This window comes from Pleurodeles waltl, chromosome 1_2 (genome assembly GCF_031143425.1).
Source record: "Pleurodeles waltl isolate 20211129_DDA chromosome 1_2, aPleWal1.hap1.20221129, whole genome shotgun sequence".
In the NCBI taxonomy this organism is placed as follows: Eukaryota; Metazoa; Chordata; class Amphibia; order Caudata; family Salamandridae; genus Pleurodeles; species Pleurodeles waltl.
In genome coordinates this window covers 1291902250-1291926059 of record NC_090437.1, presented here as the reverse complement: position 1 = coordinate 1291926059, position 23810 = coordinate 1291902250, and positions in this window count along the sequence as shown.

Genomic DNA, 23810 nt, shown 5'->3' with positions numbered 1-23810 from the left:
CAGCTGGGGCAGGCTCCTTGGTCTTCGTGGCAGCTCCTGGGGGAGGTTCCTTGGTCTTCTTGGCAGCAGCTGGGGCAGGCTCCTTGGTCTTCTTGGCAGCAGCTGGGACAGGCTCCTTCACCCTCAAGGCATGTGCCCTGGATCCTTTCCTACCACGAGTGGGTGTGGTGACTACTGGAGCCGTGTACTGGGCGGCTGAAGTGCTTGGCTGGGTTATTGCCACCCTGGCCAGATGTGCAGGATGGGGGGAGGAGTAGGGAAGAGGTCAATGGTGTATAGGAAAACCTTTTTAGGGACATTGGGATGGGAAGAGGGAGAAGGTTTGGTAGTGGGGGAAGAGGGAGTGGTTGTAGTAGGTGTATGTCTGCTGATTTTGGGTGCAGGTGCATGGGCTAAATGCTGTTGTGAGGTGGATGGCTGTTGGGTGTCTGAGTGCTTGCGTTTGTGTCCTTTGAGGGGGAGCAGGCACAGTGGGAGGGGACACAGGGAACGTGTGCATGCCTGTTGTGGAGGTGTCTGCCAGTGAGGTGTATGTTCTGCTAGGTGTGGTGGTGATGCTGATAGTGGATGATGGTGTAGTGCATGCAGGTGTGAGTGTTGACAGAACTGGGAGGGAGGTGGAGGGGGAGAAGGAGGGGGACTCAGTGAAAATTGTGGATGTTGGTATGTCTGCATCTGGATGGTGTTTGTGTGAGTGCCTGTGGGATGATGTGTGGTGCTTGTGGTTGCCTATGCCACTCTTGTATGTTGACTTGTGTGCATGCTCTCTAGCTGTGTGCTTGGTATAGGTTGGGGTTGAGGGGAATAGGATTGGGAAGAGGAAGTTGGAGGGAAGAGGGTGGAAACAGGGACAATGGCTGCCATCAGAGAGGAGGCCAGAGCCTGGATTGATCCCTGTTGGGCCACAAAGCCAGTGTGAATGCCCTCCAGGAATGCATTAGTCTGTTGCATCTGGGCTGCCAGCCCATGGATGGCATTCACAATGGTTGACTGCCCTACAGAGATGGATCTCAGGAGGTCAATAAGCCTCCTCACTCAGGACAGCAGGGTTCACGCGAGCAGGGCCTGAGGTGCCTGGGGCGAAGGAGATGCCCACCCTCTTGGGTGAGCGGGCACGAGCAACTCTCTGAGGGGCTGCTGGGAGGGTGGTGGGGGGACGTGGGGTGGCGGCTATACCTGTAGCTGGGGTGATCACAGAGGTGTCCGCCACCACCAGGGAGCTTCCATAGGAGAAAGTATCTGTATCCAAACTGTGCCCACCAGTCTCCGCCGTGGTGCTCCCCTCGCCCTCCATCCCACTGGTGCCCTCACCGTCAGTGGACTCTTCCTCATTGGCCCTGTGGGATGGAGCTCCCTCCGTTGTGGGTGCCTCTGCTCCTCTGCCAGATGATTCTAATTCACATAAGGACAGGGTGACAAAACAAAAAGAGGGGGTGAATAGGTAAAGGATACACCTGGTCAATGGCTGCACCAACACCACCATTGGCGAACACAGCAAACTCACAAACAGGGTACAGGCCTACGCACTATGCCTTGAACTACCAGTGATATTGCTAGCCACCAAGGCATGGGGAGGGGCACACACCAGCAAATCCAGCACACCTGGGACCCACACAGCCTTGACCAGTAGTGGACGCCTACGAGCTAGGTAGCAGGATTATGCCTTCTGGACCCGTGCCACCAGGGGGCCTAAGCTGCAATGTCAGGCCTGGCCTAGGGGCACCCACTGACACACATCCCTTACCTGGATACCACCCTACCTTGCGTAGGTTGTAATGAAGGGCACTGCACTCGCCCCCTTGTGGCTGCTGTGATGCCCTCAAGCTCCCATCCAGCTCAGGATAGGCCACCGGCAGTATGTGGGCCATCAGGGAGGTCAGGGTTCGACGGGCACCCCTTGCTCATTGGGAGGCTATACCCAGCTGGGCCTCCGTGGTCTTCCATGCCCAGCATCTCAGGTCCTCCCACTGTTTCCGACAGTGGGTGCTCCGCCTGCCGTAGACCCCCAGGGTCCGCACATCCTTGGGATATGGCACACCGTATACCCTTCTTTTGATGGGTGCTGACCTGCAGAGGAAATACACACAGGAAACTGGAATTAATCAAACAGTCCTGCCTGTTACACTTATGATACAACATACCCCTTCACATCACCATTTACACACACAGCCCAGCACACAACCTGTACGCCGCCCAGGGGACATCCACACAGCCCCCTTACACAAGCCCTTCGCACACCACTCCATTCATTCATGCCACATGCATTGTGCCCACAGTGTACTCACCTGTTGGTCTGGAGGCCCATACATCAGTCCGTACTGGGTTAGGACCCCATCCACCAGTTTCTCCAACTCCGCCGAAGTGAAGGCAGTGGCCCTTTTCCCAGTCACACAATCCATTGTAGGTTCCAGACACAGGTCACAGCAACACATGCAGTGTAGGTCCTCTCCTGTTGATGGTCAGGTAGCAAGTGAGGAATCAGATAGAAAATGGTGGTCACGTCCGCGGCGGTGTATACCGTCAGCTCTGGCGTAGATCACCATTGGCCACTGTACTCCAAATGGCCCAAGGTTAACCAATGAGTAGTTGCACAGCGGTTCCTGACCGCCTCCCGCAACGGCGCACGTCAGCGAAATTACCTCACTTCCACCTGTCCCTCCACAGAGGACAGGTGGACCCCATTTCGGTGGGGGGCAGGCCCTGGTAAATAACTGCATCACTGTTTAAATTTGGACATACAGGACAATTCTCGCTGACCCATTAAATTGTCAGCTTGCATCGTACTGTTGTTGACCCATTGCTCAGTTTGTGACCGACTCCTCACTCTTTTGTCCCTTAGATTTCTACCGCTGAGGATGAATAGGAGATGGAGACATACCCTCGTGGACAGACCCCTGGTGAACTTGGCTACACTGTAGGACAGGCACATCATCCTCACCTACAGACTAGAGAGGGCCACAATCACAGAGCTGTGTACTCAATTGGAGCCTGATCTGACATCAGCTATCCGTCATCCCACTGGGATCCCCCCTCTTGTGCAAGTTCTATCAGTGCTCAATTTCCTGGCAACTGGTTCTTTCCAAGTGACAGTGGACTTGGCAGCAGGAATGTCACAGCCAGTGTTATCAATAGTGCTGGCCAGAGTGTTGTCCACCCTGATAAAACACACGTGCAGCTACATTGTATTTCCCCAGGTGGAGATTTGGCCACAGTGAAGGCTGACTTCTATGCAATGGGACACATCCCCAACATAATTGGGGTGATTGATGGAACACATATTGCTTTTGTCCCCTCCACCCCTGTCAAAATGAACAGGTGTACAGAAATCTGAAGAGTTTCCACTCAATGAACATACAGATGGTGTGCTTGGCGGACCAGTACATCTCCTGTGTCAATGCTAAGTATCCTGGGTCGGTGCACAATGCCTTTGTCCGGAATAGCAGCATCCCAAATGTGATGGGCCAACTACAGAGGCACAGGGTGTGGCTAATAGGTGAGCCCTGGTCCCCACCCATTATATGTTGGTGTATGGGTATGGTGTGGGCTATATAGAATATTGTGTGGCTAAATGTTGTCCCTCAATATTTGCAGGTGACTTTGGGTACCCCAACCTATCATGGCTACTGACCCCTGTGAGGAATGCCAGGACAAAGGCAGAAGAACGTTACAATGAGGCACATGGGGGAACCAGAAGGATCATAAAAAGAACCTTTGGCCTCCTGAAGGCCAGGTTTCAGTGCCTCAATCTAACAGGTGGAGCCCTATGCTACTTACCCAAGAAGGTCTGGCAGATAATAGTGGCATGCTGCATGTTGCACACACTTGCACTGAGACGCCATGTGCCTTTTCTGCAGGAGGAGGAGGCTGGAGATGGCCGTGTGGCAGCAGTGGACCATGTGGACAGTGAGGATGAGGAGGAGGATGAGGACAACCGAATAGCAGTCATCAGACAGTACTTCCAATGACACACAGGTAAGACAGTGTTACTTCAGATTTCATTGTCATTATTTTGTAAATCTTTGGCACTGGCATGCTGTTATTTCCCAATTTTGTGCCCACTAACTGTACCCTTTGGCAACTCATTTTACAGATGTTGGTGCCTCACAATAGCTCCTGGTGTGATCACTACAGCCAACTACAGGTCTTTCATTTGTGCTCATTTTCTGTACAGTTGATTTGCAATGTTTTACCTGTTACTATAAATACATATTTGACATACATGACATACTCCAAAATGGTTTTTTTCAAAGGGTGTTTATTGAAGTGTTAATATATGGAGGGGCAAGTGCAATGGGATGGGGGGATGATGGAGGAAATTCCAGGGTACAGTTCCAGTCTGTAGCACAGGTGCATTGTCCATGGGGACATAGGAAGGGGAGCAATGGTAGTTCAAGGTGGACAGTGTGACGGAGTGGGACACAAGGGTGACATTCAGCAGAGTTTCATTTCCTGGCGGGGTCTTGGCAATAGTATCTGGCTTCTGCCTGGATCGCAGGGAACGTTTGCGGGGTGGTTCTTCTTCTGCAGGGGGAGGGGTGCTGGTGGCCTGTGAGTCCTGTGACAGGGCCTCCTGTCCACTAGCAGCAGAGGAGGTGGAAGGCAGTTCAGATATCTGGCTAGTGGCAGGGGCCTGCTGTTATGAGACTGCCTCCCTCATTATATTGACCATGTCTGCCAGCACCCCTGCTATGGAGACCAGGGTGGTGTTGATGGCCTGCAAGTCCTCCCTGATGCCCTGGTACTGTCCCTCCTGCAGCCACCTGTTCTCCTGCAGATTTTCCAGGATCTGGCCCATTGTGTCCTGGGAATGTTGGTATGCTCCCAGGATCTCTGCAGGTGCCCCCTGAAGAGTCGGTTCCCTGGGCCTGTCCTGCCCCTGGCGCACAGCACTCCTTCCAGTTTCCCTGTTGTCCTGTGCCTCTGTCCCCTGAACCGTGTGCCCACCGCCACTGACCCCAGGTCCTTGATTGTTATGGGTATGAGGTATGTCCTGGTGTCCCTGTAGAGGTGGACACACTGCTGATTGACGTGTCCTGGGACAGAGGTGTGGGTACGCTGGATGGGTGCTGTAGTGATGTTTCCAGATGGGGTAGGCTCTCTGGTTGTCTGTGACTGGGCTTGGGTAACCGACTGTCCAGAGGTCCCTGATGGGCCAGGTTGGACATCCAGATCCAGGCGACCAGAGTTGCTGTCATCACTGTGGGCCTCTTCTGTGGGGGGACTGGATATTGCTGGCACCTCCTCTCCTGTGACATTGGCTGGGATCCCTGTGGGGATGTAAATGATGTGTTAATTTTTCTGTGTGCGGTGTATTGTGTATTGGTGGCTTGTCTTCTTTGGTTGTATTTGCCCTGGCAGCTTCCACTTGTGTAAGTTGGTATGTGGTGGGCTAGCCGATTCTCGCTAGTGTGCATGCTTTAGTGATAGGTGTCCATGCAGGGCTGTGAGTGGTGTCCATGCATTGGTATGGCACACAGGGCTTGGCATTGGGATGAGTGAGATGTGATGGTGGGGTGTGTGGGAAGTGGTGGAGTGATGTGAGTGAGGGTGAGGGTGGGGGTATGTGATGGCATGCGGGTAGGGGGGTGATAGTAGTAAAGAGTTGACTTACCAGAGTCCAGTCCTCCTCCTACTCCGGCCAAGCCCTCAGGATGCATGATTGCCAAGACTTGCTCCTCCCATGCTGTTAGTTGTTGGGGAGGAGGTGGGGGTCCACCACCAGTCCTCTGTGCAGCGAGTTGGTGTCTTGATGCAATGGAACGTACCTTCCCTCGTAGGTCGTTCCACCTCTTCCTGATGTAATCCCTAGTTCTTGGGTGCTGTCCCACGGCGTTGACCCTGTCCACGATCCTCCGCCATAGCTCCATCTTCCTTGCAATGAATATCTGCTGCACCTGTGCTCCAAATAGCTGAGGCTCTACCCTAATGATTTCCTCCACCATGACCCTTAGGTCCTCCTCTGAGAATCGGGGGTGTCTTTGTTGTGCCATGGGTGTTGTGTGAGGTGTGTAGGTGCAGGTGTATAATGTAAGGTGTTGAGGTGTGTGATGTGGAGTACGTGAGTGGTGTATAGGTGTGAGTGGTGTGTGGCTCTGATTGTGTCAGTTGTCTTGCTGTCTCTCTCCGGTGGCAATTGCTTGTAGTAAAGGGTTGTGGGTCATGTGGGTGTGTGTTTTATAGTGGTGTGGTGTGTGTATGGGTATCAGGTGTGTATTGTTTGGATTGTCCAATGTGGTGCTGTTTTGTTTGAGTGTGTGTATTTGAGCGCAGCAGTATGTACCGCCAATGGTTTACTTCCATTAAATGTCCGCCGTGGTGATTCGTGGGTCATAATGTGGTGGTCGTTGTTCTGTTGGTGTAACGGTGTGGGTTTTGATACCGCCAGTTTATCACTGACCTTTGTTGTGGCGGATTTGTTTCTGTGGCAGTATTCTTTCGGACTGGTGTGTGTGTCATAATATGGTAAACAGATATCCGCGGCGGCGGTGGTATGTTGGCAGAAGTGAGCGTGGCGGTAAGTGGGATTTACCGCCAATGTCATAATGAGGGCCAAAGTCTGGGGGAAGATGACCCTAAGGCTGTCAGGTCTATCAATGGGTTTTACTTTGGGTTTTACTTCCTTCTTTGTGATCATCATCTGTCTTTCTATTGGTAGTTGGCGTAGTATTAATACAGCATTCCTAAGTGTACTGCTGACAAGTGAGTGCAACACAGAGCTTCCCTTTTAAATTGTTTGTCAAATTGTCATATATTATTTATACATCTTTTCCGCCTAAACTTTCCCTACCTAAGGTCCCTTGCCATGTATTATTCTTCAGGAGGTTCCTTACCTCCTCCTGCAGTCCAGTTATACCCGTCACCAAAGTGGCACTGCCTGGGAACTAAAACTGGTAAATTTAAATCTGTTTTTACTTCATGAGGTTTTTCAGCACCCAGCCACCAATTGGCTATACAGTTTAGTGTAGTTGTTAGTGCATGCCCTTGTCCTACCGTCTGTAACTTTTTCCCAGTAAGGGGTCTACCAAAATACACAAAAATGTAATTCATCACTCCTTACAAAGAACAATGTAACTACTAAGGTAACTAGTTCTTCTAGTTCTTTCTTACCTGAATTGATAAGGTGATAGTACCTCTAGATAATCTTTCCAACCCTTATTGCAGGGGTTTCCAAAATGGGCTTCTTAATAATGGTGGTGGTATTAGTGTTCTTTTCTTGTGTTACGAGGGAAGACATCACAAAGGGAGGTCTCACTCCAACCTATTCAAATGAACTGTCAGATTCATCAGAAAGATTATTCATTGCAGGCAATTAATTGAAAGAAAACATACACCTTACTTTACCACTCTGCCTCCTGGTGCACTACTCGTTAGGGGATGAAGTCTACTTGGATGCTGAGGGTCGCTGGGGTAGAAGAACCCCTCCTGCTACCACCATTAAACCCCACAAAGTGGGATTGCTGTGAGCTCATTGGAGCCCTAACACATTCTGCCTTGTATATAATGCTCTCAGAACAAGTTCGAGCTACACAAAACTGCAAAAATACTAAGCCACCTTCAGTTTCAAGTAGCGCGTTACAGATTTCAGATGGCAGCAATTGATGTTTGTGTACTCTGCAGTTAGAATCTGTGTTTTATGTCACTTACAAAAAAAATCATTGGCTTACTCTTGACGTTATAAAACATCAAGGGGCAGATTTATAAAAAGTGGCGCTCCACCTAGTGCAGCGCCACTTTAAATGCACCACTTAGAACCCCCTAACGCCACCATGATAGTGCCATATTTAAAATACGGCGCACCATGGCAGTAGTTTGGGTGACTAGCTTCATAATTTTGTACGCTAGTCCGGTGCTTTGATTGTAATCAATGGGAGCCTCTGTTTAATGCCTGCACTTAGCAGGTGTTAAAAAAAAGGAGAAAGAAGGTGAAAGTGAAAAACAGGGAAACAGTGACAAGGAGGAAAGCAGGTTTGACAAGAACCCAAAAAGTGAGAGAAAGAGGCAGGAGTGAAGTGCAATCAAAACTACACAACTTTGACTTTTCATTTTTTAATACTTAACAAAGGCTGGCACCAACTTCTGAGTGAAGATTTTTCCCCTGGCACAGTTTTACAAATTAAGCAGCAAATGTTCTGGTTGGTCCAACACCATCTTGTTGGTGTCTACAGTGATATCCCGTGTACAGAAATCATTATTTCCCTGAAGTTCAGTCTACATTTACACATTTTCAACCTTCAAAAACCCTATCTAGTTCAATACCTACTAAAGAGACTTGTCCCGTCCTTACTTTAAAGTGCTTTGTTCAGCACTGAGTAGTTTATGGATTGTCAGTTGTGTTATAATCATAATACAAACAAGATTTATACAGGTCTATTATAGTTACTACAAAAATTATATTAATGCACATTCAACGTGGTGAATTCTCAAATTCCCTTTACATTTGTGCATTTCATCATGCATTGAAAAGAAAACTGAGAGTGCTAAAGTTTTAACAATACTAAGGGGCAGATTCAAGAAAGGTGGCAGCCCCACTTTTCTTGCGTCCCTTAGCACCCCCCTACCGGCACCATGTGTGTGCCATAGTTAAAATATGGCGCACCATGGCACAGCATTAGGCTGTATTGATGTACTGTTCCTAGGAGCCCATTGTAAAAAAGGGTATGTCCCCTTTTATCGCCTGCTCTGAGCAGTATCAAGGTGTTTTTTAGTCGTGTGTATGGCCCTCTCTCATTTTGTTGTTCTGTTGGAATATATTCTCCAACAGTTACATGCAGATAGGGAGCTAGCTGTGTTTCTACGTTGACTGCCAACCCTACTACCCATTGCAACTACGCTCACAAGTAGTGGCATTAAAAAACTAGTGAGCCTAAGCCTCTGTCACAGTGAGCAGTGAGGGGCTGTGTGCCTACACAATCCTCATGCCTTTTAACTGATATTTATCTAAGAGTCTTACATATAATCTGGTGTAACATTAATGGTATATTCAAGTAAATTATAGGAACTGTGGCAACATAACCATCTTTGATATGATTATCTTATCCAACATGTATCATGGAAGCTGATCCAAAACAAAATGGTAAAGGCGCGAATCCCACTTAGTGGATTGGAATACTTTTTATCATAACTGAGAAACTGCAGCACATGGACGCAGGATGCAACTTTCTCATTTGCCGTCCGCTAAGGACTTTTCCTCACATTCTCTTTCCCATCATCACATTCTGTCTGTTAGAGAATACAATGACATAGGACATAACACATCTTCCTCCTTAATTATATGAGGAATTAATTTTATTTTAGAGACAACAATGCCCCATGTCAAAAGAAAATGCCATCATACAAAGTAATTACTAAGTCCTACATGCAGAACCAATAAGAGAAAAATACTACTACTGCCAAGAACAATAATAATAATAATAATAGTAATAATATTAATAATGTAAAACAAAATTTGTGCATAGTACAGAATTGTAATTAGTGTGGTAAGTAACACTAATACTGTTCCACAAAGTAGTTCTATTCCACCACAAAAACTTCCCATTTTAGGATGTTGCAGATTGCGCCCAGTCTTAGATCATTCACTAACCTCAAATGTAGAACTCACAATCCTTCATGTCACATTCTCTTCTGAATCTTCATCCATCAGCCAATGTCTGTTACACTTTCTTGATTTATTCTTCCCACTTACGTGCAACACCCTTTTTCTATCTCCTTCTGGTTTTTCACTTTTACGCAGTCACCCACAAGCAGTTTACCTCTTCACAATCACACTGTTTATGGTTTAGTTCCTGTAATTAATTTATATTCCCTATAACCTTTTCCCACAAGACTTGTTCTCGTCTTCCCTCCTTCATCCAAGCATGGATATTCTTGGTAGCAGGTTTTATTCCTCTCAAGATTTTAAAAGATGAGAATCCTATTACAGTGAGTGTAGTGTGGTAACCCCAAATCAATCTATTTATTTTTAACTTCCAAGTTTTGCAAATATTAATTGCCATCTGTTTGCTGCCCATCAATACTCTGTTGAAGTGTTCCACTGCACCATTCCCTGCAAGATGATATAATGAAGTATGCATCCACATGATGTTATTCCTAGACAAAAGGTTCTGTAGATTCTTTAAAACAAATTGAGGTCCTTTATCACTCAGTAAAGAGTTTGGTATGCTCTTGTGCTGGAACAAGTCATCAAGAAATTTCACAACAATAGTGGAATCCACTTTTCTCTCCAACTCTTACTTCAGGCCTTTTGGAAAATAAATCAACCAATACAAGGATATATTGGGCAACCTCATTTTGGTCATGCAGAGGCCCTAAGATGTTGAGGCTTAAAGTCTCCCAAGGACTATTAAGGCCCAGCAACAGAGACAAAGATGGACTAAAGGTTACTAAACTGGCATCTGTATTCGGATAATCTATGCACTCATGCACAAACCTTTCAACTTCCTTATCTAAACCTGGCCACTAACAATGCAACCTGAGTTTCCTTTTGCTCTTGATTAAACTAAAATTTTCTTTAAACAATATTTTCTACACCTTCTTTCTTAGGGCTAAAGGTGGAATCATTCTAATTCCCCTTAAAAGAAACCATAATCGCAGCCAGAACATTTCATTACAAATTTCCCAGAGAGACCTTGTGTCCTGATCCACATATTTCTTCTCAGGCTAACCATCAGCAAATATTCCTTTTCTCAACACAATATAGTACCCTTGTCATATTCATTCAACCATTGTTCCTTAGTGATGACACCTGTGATACTTTCAACAGTGATGGTTTCACACATCTTCCCACCATTCAGTCTCTGAACTACACACTTCAAGTGGAGTTCTACTCAAGTAATCCACAACTTTGTTCTTAGACCCTGGAAGATATTGTATCCTGTATGTGGAATCTAACAACCTGTGGGATAATCTCGATAACCTTTGTGTACCTTTTTCCTACCCCACCCACCGTGTTGTGAGTATTTTAGTAAGGGGTTTGTGATCAGAATTACGTAATAAATATGAACCCCGGACAAACTGCTGGAATTTCTCCATTCCCCACACACACACACACACCAATATTTATTTTCCTATGGTGGAGGATTTCTCCTCTGCAGGTGTCTGTGATTGTGATGCACAGATAATAGTATATTCTTGAAACTACTGCTAACCTTCAACCACTAGCATCAATGGTAATAATTGTCATGGCTCTTGGATCAATCAATTAATCAGTCATTTTTAGATTGCGTCACTGTCACCCCAACGGGTATCTTGGTGCTAAGGTGTGATGTCTCTGTCAAAGAGCCAGGTCTTGAGTCTCTCTCTGCAGTCTGCCAGTGAGGCTGCACTTCGCAGAGGGGTAGGTTGTTCCAGGCCTTGGTGACAATGTAGGAGAAAAAGTGGCCGCACCTGTGATTGCACCAGATTCTGTGTGTGTGTGAGGGCCAGAGAGAAAGAGTACAGGTGCCTGGAGGGTTGGTGGAAGTGTAGGCAGTGGTTGATGTAGTCTGGTCTGTGATCATGTAGGGCTTTGTAGGTGTGAGAGAGGAGCTGGAAATGCCATCTCTTCTGGTCGGGGAGCCAGTGGAGGTTTCTGAGGTGGAGGGTGATGTGGGTATGCCTGGGAAGGTCCAAGATGAGTCTGGTGGCGGAATACTCCATTGTCTGGAGTCTCTTTAGGAGCTGGGAGGACATGCCAGCCTGGAGAGTGAACTAAACCTTGCAACATGAAAGCAGAAAACATGTAATTTTTATGATTTCAAAACAAGTTTGAAGGTTGCTGTTCTATCACATTTAGTGAATTGCTTCATCAATTGTCGAATATCGAAAGTTTTGGCAGCAAAATATTTCACAAATTTGGTGTAAAATGTAGCAAATCCAAGAAAGGTTCTCGCATCACCATTTGAAGTGAGAGTAAGAGCTTCTTTGATAGCTTCACTCAATTCATGCATAGGTAAAATACCCCGTTCAGAGATCTAATGACCTAGATACGTAATACAATTAAACGCTAAATCGCATTTCGTGATTTCTGCACTCAAAACGCTAATTACTCAGTACCGCCAACACATCTCTCACTCTTTGGTCATGCTCTTCCCAATTATTTCCCTTTATAAGGATATCATCCAGAAAGAACATAATACCGTCATCATCTTTAAAAAGTTGGTACATTAGGTGCTGAAATACTGCTGCCACAGATGTCAGTCCAAACTGCATATGTTTGTACTGATAACACCTCAAGGGCATGATAAACACAGTTAAATGTTTACATTTACAATGAAAAGACACTTGGTGGTATGCAGACACATCTCACTTATCATTGGAAGTGGAAACTTGTTTATAACAATATTTTAAGTTAGGCTACATAAATCAATACACAGCTTTACCTTCCTTAGCCTGATGTGCAACTACAAGGAGTGCCAATCACTCACTTGCCTTCATGCTCTGGATTATACCATCTCTCTCCAGGTTATCCAACTCATTGTTTACTTCATTCCTGATACAAAACAGTATGTTTCTTACTTTGCGAGAGACCACTGTGTTGTTAGCCTTCAACCTTATCTTATGTTGGAAACCCTGTAGCTCACAAACATTTTGGATATTCATTTGCTAATTGTTGTGCAAAGTGATTTATACTATCTAAACACAAAACTTGTTCAGCTTTAAAACTATATCAAATTTCTTCTGGTTTATCCACCACAAAAGTGATGGCCCCTTTTCCTATACGTACAGGTTCACCACTGCTTCTTTACCTTCAAACCTGACAACTCTGAACTCTGGCATTGGTATTGATTCACCTGTAAAATGTTTGGAATGAATATTAGTGGGAACCAACTTATCACCTACAGGTTTTATAAATTTCTCATCCCACATTGGTTGGTTAACAAATGTGTAAGAAGACCCAGAATCTGCTATAATATACACCACTACTCCACCAAGGGTAATTAAGTATACAGGGATAGACCTGGTATGCTTGTTCAGCCTTAAACCAGTTGTATTAAGGCTCAAAATACAATTTAACCCATCATTACTCTCACTGTCTGAAGACAAATTCTGTTCATCAAGATTTATAACAGTAGGGTAAAAATCCTTTCTTCTTTTTCGATACACTTTCACAAAATATCCTATAATGCCACAAATTGAACATTTTTCTTTCCAAGCTGGACAATATGTATCCTTAGCACAATTCTCCTTGCTTCCACATCTGTAGTCTGAATTCTGGTTCTCTCTTCTTCTACTCTCTGGATGGTCACTCTTAGTAGTATTTGGTTTTGATCTCTGAACTTCACATTCTTTATTTGTGAAGACCCAACTTTACACATCACTATAAGCCCAAAGCCTCTCCTGATCATCGGAATCGTTTATGTGCATAACAATTTGATCTTTAATTAATTCATCATGAAAATTACAAAGTCTGCATGAAATCGCTGTTTTTTTAAAATTCAGCTACATACTCCTCATTTGATTTCTGTGCATCTTCCTTCCTTTGGAAAAAATTGAAGTGCTAAAGAGAACTGCAAACAGACAGTGTAAATTGAATATCGAAATCCTCCATGGTGTGTAAATACATCACCCTCAGAAAGAGCATTTTTTTGTGTAGTTGTTCATACAAAGTTAACCCTTATGGACCTAATGAATGCAAAATGATTCTTTTCCATCTATTAGGTGGTAACTCTTCACCTAAATCATCTTAGTGGCAATATAGTTTCAAGTATATTCTTTCCATTTCTGTAATTTTATTACTGGTTCCCCAGGCACAGACAAGAATACCTGCGTACGTGTTAATGTGCACAACTGTGCACACATTATCCTCTAGATTTATGTAGTTAAAATATGTGAATAAATACAGTATGCAAAGCCAAAAGAAATAACAAAAATCTGTTCTTTAGTTGTTAGTGTTTTAGTACTGTCGATTATTTTGGGATCTCCATTGTATATCAGTATCCCAAAGTACCAGAAGAGTGTTTCCCATTACAGCGGCAGTAAGGGTCGGTTCAATAATTCTTTGTCAGTCTGACGAACAGAGTCGAAATAACAGGATTTACCACGGCTAACACACAGACCTGAAACCATATTGAAGGACTTAGGCCCTCATTACAACATTGGCGGCGGCTTCAGCCGCCCGCCAAGGATGGACCGCCGCGCGGCCGCCAATGCAGCCGCTCCCGCTGCGGCCATTAGGAGATCCCTGCTGGTTTCCGCCCGCCAGCCCAGCGGGGATCTCAGCGGCAACACAGGAGCCGGCTCCAAATGGAGCCGGCGGTGTTGCGGCTGTGCGATGTGTGCAGTTGCACCCGTCGCGCTTTTCACTGTCTGCTGTGCAGACAGTGAAAATCTGCACACCCCGTGGCAGGGCGCCCCTGCACTGCCCATGCAAGTGGCATGGGCAGTGCAGGGGCCCCCAGGGGCCGCACGACTCCCCTTTCCACCAGCCTTTTCATGGCGGTTCAAACTCCTGCCGGGACAAAAGTGGCAGAAAACCGCTGGTCCCGGCGGTGCGACCGCGGCACTTCGGCCGCGGTCGTAATCCCCCATGGAAGCACCGCCAGCCTGTTGGCGGTGCTTTCTCCAAAACAGCCACTATATTTGTTGCAAAATTGGATGAAGATCTTTGGCTGTATCACAAAGATACAACCACGTCCTTCCAGTCGTATGCTGCTTCCATTGACTTCAGCTCGGTTTATCAATGATTCCATGGGCAGGGCAAAACGTAAGGGAGAAAGGAGTACCCTTGCTTAGTTTCCCTCTTCACTTGCCAAGATTCCATTATCAGGTGTCCCCATTTAATTGAGGCAGTAGGAGGTGAATTTGATAATTAGACCCATTTAATGATTTACAGTCCAAATCCCATTTCTCTTGTTACCAGAAGAAAGAATTCCCAAATGAGTTGACAGTCTGCTCTATGTCAATGAATGTTACAACCGGGAGTTATGCATCCATCAGTAATAAACAATACAGTCATCTGACATTTGATGATGTGCTTCAGTTTGCTACTAATCAGGACTGATCTTGTATCTTGCCTAAAATTTTGCAGGGACAGTATGTGGTGTGATTCCACTTCCAACACTGTCTGATGAGGATTCAGCAATGCAAGCGCTATTTCTTCTCCAGTGGAAGGTGATATCTAGCCCAGTAATTTCCACTAATGAAGACTTAAATAGGACAGAGAGGGTCAGATGAAATGCAGTGATAAAACCATCACTCCCTGGTGTTTTGCATTTCTGCTAATGTTATTGGGGTACCCTGTCCTGAGTGAGCAATTGCAGCAGTTTGGGATATAGCCAATACCTGTTACAGTTTGGAACCCATTGGCTGGCACCCTCTGGTGCCTGTTAGAGCTCGGGGCATAAATCCCAATAACAGCTTGGGCCCATTGATGCCTTTTGCCTGTTAGGACAATTGGTTCTGATTGCTTACAAGGTTGGTTCTAATGCCAGTTGCAGCTGGGGACTGATTGATGCTAATTACAGCTTGAAGCTGTTAACAGATTGGGGTCAAGTGATGTCTGTTGCAGCTTGAGGTCAACTAATGCAGAGGACTGTCTGTGGTGACTTTTATCTTTTTTGATTTGTCTTCATATGTCACCATAAAATAAACTAAAGGCCATATTTATACTCTGTGCTGCACTTGCATAATTTTTTTTAACGAGAATGTGGCACAAACTTAACTCAATATTTATATTTTGACACTAGACATTTCTAGCGTCAAAATATTGGAGTTTGCACCATTTTTCGGATGCATGAACCAACTTTGCTCAATGAGATGCAAGGTATGCGTTCTCATCCAAAAATGGCTCTAGCCCCATAGTGCCATATTTATCCCTCCTGTGCAAAAATGACCCACTGGTGCGATGCGGCCCCAAAAATTGGTGCTAAGCTTGCTTAGCACCATTATTTAATGCCTGGGTCAGACCAGGCATTAGGGGACCTGTGGACCCTTTCCCATGGTCAAACACCATTGAATGGGCCCACAGGTGCCCACCCCAAGCTCCAGGAACACCTCTACCCACACCAGAGGGAAACCAGAGGATAAGGGACCCCAGCCCAGGTAAGTAGAGTAAGTATTTTTTTTTTAATGCCATTGGGGGCCCTAACATTGGGCCCCCTGCGTGGCACTGGGTTCAATGACCATGCCCAGGGGGCACTGGTCCCCTGTGCTGGCCATCAGGATGGTGGCCATGACTCCTGTTTTTTCTAAGACAGGAGTTATCTGCTAGGATGGTTGTGTGTTTGGAAATGACACAAGGCTGGATAGCAGCATTTTTTTGCCGCTAACCAGCCTGGCGTATTTTCCAGACGCACACCCTCCTATTCCCATACCGCCACACCTACTCGGCAAGCGTATTTTTTTTCTACGCTAGCCCAAGCTTAGTGCCGGCTTGCGCCAATCCATTAATATGGCTCCTGGCTGGTGGTCAGGAATAGCACATGCCGGCGGTAAACCTTTTGGTGACAAAACTGCATGAGCGCTGTTTTGCACCAAGAAGTTTAAATATGCCCCTATGTACCTCATGGAGAATGTTACATAAACTATTTGGAGAACCACTGACAATCACTGTGCTGTATGCTGAGAAGGCTAGTATGTGTAAATGAATTCCTACTTTATTATATTATGTACATCTAGTACTGTGTGAACGTACAAGCGGTGCAATAAAAAAAGATGTGTGGTTACAATACAAAAAACTGCCACATTTATTTGGTAAAGGAGTCCAGCAGCACATATAACTCAGTACTGATTATTCACACATTTACAGGTTTTTGAAAGAAGTTGACATTTCAACACTGAAAGTCAAAATTGGACAGGGCCATCATCAGAAGCTGCATGGCAGTAGCCACTGTTCTAAAATGACAAAACACACTCCAGGACACTTAAACCTGAAAATTAATCAAAGGGTTCCCTAAGAAAACCCACAACTCCATTCACTCAAGTATCCATACATTATCACACAAGAACCTGAACCCAAGCCACTTAGGGTGGGGAGCTTAGGAAGTAGTTACTGATAGGCTGCAGAAGACTCAGGCCAACATGCAAGAAAATCTAACAAGAAAGAGAAAAATCCAAAGCTTCACCTAGGGAAACTTATAAGGGGGTTTAATACCCAGGGAAAAGTCAGACTCCTGCATGCAGAAAAAAGCAACATGCACAGTGAGAATCATCCAGACTACTGATGACACATAAAAGTAGAAATTGAATGGTTACTCACAAGTAAAGGGCACCGAACCTTAAAACCATTGGTGTCAACAGATAAGATGGCAATGTAAACTTACTCTTAGGAGATGATAATTTAAGTATACACAGGTCAGCGTTAAATGATAGTACCCACGCAAGGCGGCAGTATAGAGTATTATGCTCACAAGTATGCAAATTAAATGATGCTCCTTCCAGGATAGTTCAACCTATAGGAACTAAATACCTAATATACATTGAGGTTCAGGGCACAGGATAAAACTGCATGAAAAACAGACTAAAGGTTTTAGGCCACAGGGCTATTAACAGCAAGATTAATGCTCCCTATAGGAATAATCAAAGGTAGCTGAAAAGACAATAGAGAATTTCAAATTTAATAGCTATCATAACAGGAAGTTTCCATTCTATTGAGAACTCGGAGGCAAGGATTATTCCAACTTTCTTCGTTTATTTAATCAGCAGCCACATAACCATGTCAGCAAAGACTTAATTTCCCATAACCTGAAGGAAATATGAAGTCACAATAAAAACAAGTTCATAACCAATCAGGCTCTGTGCATGTCTGTAAAGGGCGGCGTCCCTCTCCTATCACCCTCTTTTCTTCCTGCGACAAAGCAGACCACGATAGATTTCACTACTGCTTGGAAGACTCTGTTCCTGTAGATTAGAAAGCATATGTTAACCGCTGCTACTTCCTGGGAGAATAACCTAGCACATGACTCAGTAAAAGCAAACATGAATTCCAACCACCAGATAATGGAGATATCCAGAGGGATCGCTCAGAAGATGAGGATTGGGGTGTAGATGGACTGGAGAAGCCCAAGAAAGTTCCATCAGAACTGGAAACCAGACTTGCGACTTCCATACCGGAGTGATCATTTCAAGGTTCACCCTCTGCTGGCACACCTGAGCTCTCAGCCACGTGATCATCGCAAATGGGGAATGGCATATGGCTGCTCTGTCGTCCAATCCAAGATGTTGAGACTGCCAGTCTCAAGCTTGATTGAAAAACCCTGGAATGTGTTCTGCTGTCACTGACACGTGGTGTTACAGGCAGTACTTCTAAGAACTTTTGGTTAGATCCCAGAGGATTCTGGATTGTGTACTCCCCTGACGGATGACATAGCGAACCGCTGCCATATAGTCCATCTTCAGAAGGATGCAAGATTGTAGTTGGTGTGAAGCAACCACTCAGTGGTGGACCATCCTCCTCCAGTGGTGAATTCCCGACAGAGTGCTTCCCAACCGGAGCTGCTTGAATCCCACTCAATTATCAGATCTGGTTGCAAGCTGAAAATGTCATGCCTATTCCATGCTGCCATGTGGACGATCAGCCATTCAAGCTCCTTCTTGGCCTCCTCTGACACGGGCAAGCACTGGGAGTAGATGAGGCTGTGGCAAAGATGAGACTCGTTCAGGCATTGCAGGACCCAAAAGTGAAGAGGACCCGGGAAGATGGCTTGAATGGAGAGAGACAAACGACCTACAACCCTGGCAATCTGACGTGAGGAGGTTTGTGGTTTAGCTGAGGTACTTTTCACCTTCTGCCAAATTTTGGCCATTATCCTGGAAGGAAGGATCAACGAGGTCTCCACTGAGTCGAGTGCAAACCCAGGAAAGTTTTGGATTGGGAGAAACTCAATTTCTCAAGTGGGGTCCTGGAAGAGGGTCTCCAGGACTGATTGTGCTCAGAGTCACCCTACATGCCGGTAAGAGAATACTCTGAAGGCAGGGAGAAAGAAAAGCAGGATCCCTCAGGTACAAGGAGCCCACTGGGAAAGGCAAGAACTCAAGCACCGGAGGGTTGGTGTCTAAGAACACTCTCCTCAATCTCTCAAAAGCATCGAGGTCTACCCCTTAAGGATACGGGTGCAATTGATGAAGCAGAAAATGAAGGTTTTGATTTATTAACGCTTAAACGTAGTGCTGAAATAATCATGTGTGACTTTAACCGAATTAATAAAGATTGTACGGGGACAAAATGTGCCCTCAGAGTAGTTTGCCATCATTTATACGCGTGCTTTATATAACGTGGTGAATTAGAATTGCACTAATCCGACATAATCATAAACGTATGCTACGATTTTCTTGTTTGAAATGTTTTAGCTTAGCATTACTTTAGCAGAGGCTTTGGCCTAGTTGCCTGGTCTCACGGTTTAGATGCTCGTATTTTTCCACTGTGCTATTAAACGTGTATTTTAGCTCGAAGCTGTACTTTTCCACAGAAACTGTTCACATGCTTATCTTAAAGTTGGTGCCAGCCTGGCATATTTTCTCTTAAATTCAAGGTCGACTTGCAGGTGCGGACAATGGAGGCTCTGAGAGTAAGCTAATTGGACAACAATGTTGCAACTTGCGTACCCATCTCCAAGGATAATGTATGCTTAAGTAAAAGCTTGAGAACTGTCGTGTTTGATTGGTCAATTTGAAGCTAACCTATGAACCCACCAATGGAGACCCTACTGGACTTGAACTGTTGTCTATAAAAATCAGGTGCACGAGAAGAAGGTAGCCATTATGCGCTATGATTGCCATTGAGAGTCACTACGCCATTTTGACTTCGTAGCTATTATGGCCCACTTTGCTGCGACGCCATTTTGAAAGAGATTTTGATTCTTTCTCTAATCGAGAGAAAGAGACTTTAAATGATTCTTGCCCTAGAGACTGTAACTTTGATTTGATCCCTTTGCATGAAGTATTAGTCTTACCTTGCCGCCGTGAGGCAATTGCCCCGTTCACCCCTGCCCCTTTGTCCCGTCCCATGCTGATCGAGAAACGGTACCTATGATGACCGAAGAACGGTACCTGTGAGACGAAGACTTCCTTGTATGCTGATCGTAATTGGTAAATATGAAAGGAAATTGTAAAATTGCATTGTGTTTCTTTTAGGTAACCAACTGCTGATTTTGATAAGGTCCCTAGCTAGGAGTTTTCTAAATTAATGTTGCTAAATTGTTTTGCATGAAGTCCCACATGCCGATGCTAATTTGAGGTTAGACGAGGATTCCATGTGTTGCACGATGCAATTGAGATCTTGTTATGCTGACTAAATGTACGCAATTAGTTCATTACAGATTATCGTATTAGTGCTTTGCATTGCCATTATCGAATGCCTTGTGATTCAAATGCTTCATAGATTACACTTGTTTCGACGTTATGGACAGCTATTAATGTTCATATATGTTTATCATTTGGTGTTGAGACACATTTACATTGTGCTAGCTTTGTTAATATAGGGAAATAAATTCACTAACTTCGCAATAAACTGGTGTGGTTATTCCTGGCTGAAAGGTCAGGGTTTGCCGAAATGTATTCTGGATTAATGGTTAAGTGTTATGTTGTTCAAGGTGTTGCTTATGTTCGTTATTGATTATTGATTTTGATGAGATTGACCGATTACGAGTACAGAGTGTTCCCACTAAGTCAAAAGATTCATCGGCCTAAAGAGCGTCCAAACGTAGGTAAATTTGTTACCACGTTCCGCTCTATCACATGCACGGGTTCTCGGAGAGGGGATCAGAGTTCAACCCTCAAGGTTGTGGGCCAAAAGGCGCAGGTAAGTCTTCCCTCAGGGCGAGGGGTTGGTGGCACATCTGTGCTGTATTCACCAGCCTCTTCTCTGGGGGTCATTGCTTCTGTGACCGCTTCTGAGAATTGATTTGTGATGGGAAAATAGGAAACCTCTTCCTCCTCTTCATAATAGTCACCAGAATCCTCCATGAGGCTTGTCATTTAAGCACCTCATGGACAAAAGGTCAGTGACTATCCAGATATCTAGTATGATGGTCACCAATCTAGGGGTGAGGAGGACCTGCAAACTCTGTGCTGTGAATGGGTGTCATAGCAGGCACTGGCCCTAAGGGCCCAGTAACAAAGGATATAGGCAACAGGGCTGAACGATAATGGTTGGTGGGCCTGGGCCCTGGCCGACAACTTGCCTTTATCCTTCATGGGCACGTCAAGGGAATGAATCAGCAGCCTGGGCAGTATCTGCCCTTGAAGAGGAGTCGAAGATCTTAAATGGGTCTATCCTGTAGGTTGTTTAAGCTTCAGGCTGACGGGGCCAAAGGGTGCATTGCGGACATAGTCGGAGGCACTCAGGGCCTCATTTACTAGGAAATTCAGAGCATGGAGCTGTGCCAAATTTGGCAGCGCTGCACTCTGACATTTCAAAAAACTCAGAGATGCCCCTTATTTACTACTATATAGTGCACCCCTGTGTTTTCCCTACCGCTGGTGCTAAAATTAGCTGCCTAGCGCCAACACAGGCACCCTTGCTCTATAGTGCAAGGGTGCCTGTGTTGCAGGGCATGACTGTTGATGTATGAATGCAGCAAACATAGAAGTAACAAATCATCATTATTTAATGATTGTTTATGTGCAGAAAGGGACATCTTCTTGTATATAAACAATCATTAATCACGTTTTGCTCTTTCTGTGTGTGCTGCAGACTTTCTCCTCATTGCACCTCTCTAAGGCCACCGCAGGGGTGTCTTTAGTATTTGGCGTTGACAAAGATTTATGCTTTCTCATAAATCTGGGTCAGTGTCAAAAGCAATGGGTGATGCGTGGAAACTCCCACAGCAACACCCATTGCACGCCCCTCTGTCACAGAAAACAACGTTGGGGCCTATATGTACAAGGTGGCGGAAAGCCACAAAAAGTGGCTTAGCGCCACCTTGTAAATATGGAAACGAACACAGTCCCACTGGAGTGCCGCTAAAAGTGATTCCCGCAGCCATCTAAGGCAAAGGTCGAAGCACCTTGCAATAAAATCCACACAAAACAAAAAACAATCATACCGAAACAATCTAACACGGACTGCGAGCAGCGAAGAAAGAGGGAGATAGAAGAGGGATGGCACCCTTTACAGATGTGCATGGAGCTTGATTAGCTGTAAACCTTTTTGGTTGTGACTTCATGTTCCCCAGTGGTTATGGGAAATTAAGCCTTTCCAGACATGTTTATGTGACTGCTGATTATATAAATGAAGAAAGTTGGCATAATCCTCGCCTGGTCCTGATATAGAACTCATTTCGCTGAGACAGAAAATACAAAAATGGAGGCAGCAGGCTTACACGGAGTGTGCACACAGCTGCAGGTAGACTGCAAAAGTGAGAGGAGGCGTGGCCATGCCACCAACCAGGATGGCCACGCAGCTCTGAAGCACCGGGGATAGTCACCCTAAATGTGCAGCCATCTCCATCAATTCTCCTTTATATGGGTCCCCAACCTATCCTGATGATGCCGGATTTCCCGGCGTATGTATTACATACCTGCTCTGATCCTGCCCTGACCTGCAATGCTGCTCTAGAGCCCATAGCACGCCACTGCGGCCTGCTGTGGCCTTCGGAGGCCCTACAGGGACTGGGCTTGCAGGCGAGCCTGAGGGTGTGGCTGCTGTGAGCGAGGCTACTACTCGGCCGACATACCGCCAGCTACTCCGCTTCACCGTGGGAGCTTTTACACTGCACCTGCTACCGATACCACGTCTCTCTGGCTGGGCGTCACACGATGGCCTCCCTGACTGCCATGAGGCATGCCTGGGACGTGCAGTCCTTTTTTCGTTCCGGGCTCGCGGTGGTTACTTCCTCGCCAGGCAACTCCTACACTTGCTGTGAGTGCACAACCTATTTGCCAGCACGTACCCATTAATGGAGCCCCTCCTTGCCACTACTCTGCTACGATGGGAAGATTTACTGCTTATATATATATATATATATATATATATATATATATATACAGACCTGTCTGCTTGCAGCCCTCTTCTGCCATTGCATTGTGGCCTCTGCCGCCCGTGCCTGCCTTGACCTGCAGCCCACTGTTCCTCGTTTGCCTTACTTTGCTGGATTTATTGGATGAATAGGCGGCACTGTTGGGCATGTATCTTCTAATTTCCCCACAACTTCACCTCCCTGTTCTCGTTGAGACCTGCGACATCCCCAGACTGTGATGGGGCACGGGGACCGCAGGCAGGTGCAGCTCTCCTTCGTCTCTGCCCGGCATTCCAGACAGCTGTCTTCAACTGCTGGACCTATGGACCCCCTGCAGATGTGGACGTTGCCGGCCCAGTAGATGGCACTGTTACAATTAAGGCTGAACTCACAGCTGGATTTCAGGCCATTGATGCTCATTTGGACACTCTCTGATTGTTTTGATCGCCTGAATAAGCCCCTGGATGGCCACGATACCGGAATTGAGGGGCCGAATGCAGAATCTCAGAAATCCTGCTGCATGGAGGTGTTTGGGGAGAGTGGAGGGCCTACCTATGACGATTGCTGCAAAAAACGAGGATTTGGAGGCCCGCTCTCATTTTAATAATATTCACATTATGGAATTAGGCAAGACAGCAAATAGATCTCTGCATCGAAAAACTCCTTACTGAATTATTTGGTGGAGAGTCCTTCACTGAAACTTTCTTCGTGGAAAGAGTACATCGGTCACTGGGACCTCAGCCTCTCCCTGGGGCCCCTCCTCACTGCAAAACTCTTAAATTACAGGGATTGTAACATGGTTGTGCGCTTGGCACATGAGTGAAGTCCACTTCAGTATGAGGGTGCTACCTTGTCTATTTATCCAAACTTCAAGCAACTGGTCCAAGACTCCCATCGCATGTTTGCAGAAGTAAAGAAATCTGTCCAGAAGTGGGACCT